Source organism: Zootoca vivipara, chromosome 4, assembly GCF_965207765.1.
Source record: "Zootoca vivipara chromosome 4, rZooViv2.hap1.1, whole genome shotgun sequence".
In the NCBI taxonomy this organism is placed as follows: Eukaryota; Metazoa; Chordata; class Lepidosauria; order Squamata; family Lacertidae; genus Zootoca; species Zootoca vivipara.
Genome location: NC_142587.1, coordinates 22,208,213 through 22,209,251, shown reverse-complemented (window position 1 = coordinate 22,209,251; position 1,039 = coordinate 22,208,213).

Sequence of the window (1,039 nt, the reverse complement as noted above, 5' to 3'; positions counted from 1 at the left end):
GACTGAGGCGCACGGCCTGCTGGGATATGTAGTTCCGGCCACCCCTTCCCCGCGCAGCTCTGTTCCCGCAAGCAAAGCACGAGTGCGTGCCAATCCCCAGTTCTCTCTTAATGTTTTTAATGGTCTCTATTACCGTGCTATAGTGTTGTGTTTTGTTTTGTTTTTTTAAAAGAGAAAACTATGGCTTATGCCACACTGCCACCGTTCTTTGGTTTGATGCCTTTCCCACAAGCCATCCCATTTCAAAATATGTTTGCCAGCACAATAGTCGTTCCCTCTTGGAAACAAGAATAGAACGTGGCTGCCTGGTGTTTTACACACATGCCCTCCAACATTGTGCTATTTCATCATAGTTGGGGGGGGGGGTTGTTAATATTTTATCCCGCACATCCAACCAGGTTGTCACAGCCTGTCTGGCTGGCTTCCTTTTTATTAAAAAAAGGTAAAACAAAACAAAATGACTTCTCTCTAGTCCCTTCCTTGGTTCCATTATTTATCAATGTCCATTGCTCAGTTTAAAATCTTATTTAAATTACCTGTTATCCAATCATAACAAAATCATAAGGAATTCCAAAATCCTGCTAATGTATTAACCTGTGTACACTGCTTCTGTACCGGTATTTTTGCAATAAGCACATTCCATTCTTCCTTAAATTCGTTGTCGTCTCTTCCTCTTAGTTTCATTGTCAGTTTTGCCATTTCAGCGTATTCCATTAGTTTAACTTGCCAATCTGGCTGACTTCCAACATACACAAAAATAAACATTAAACACTTTAAAAACTTCTAACATACGTGGCTGCCGTCAGAAGTTTCCTAAAAGTCATATGGTCACTTGTCTGGGATGTTCTGGGATCAAATCAGACACAGCTTTTATGAATTCAGGATGGTCCCTGGGAAATAGGGACACCAGGAGCCAGCCATGGCGCCATGGCCTGGCCAGGATGGCTTTCCTGTCATACTCCAGAAGCATCTTGGGGATTTCCTTGTCTGAGCAGAGAAGAGGCATGTTTGATGGAGACTAAATTTCAAAGAATCATAC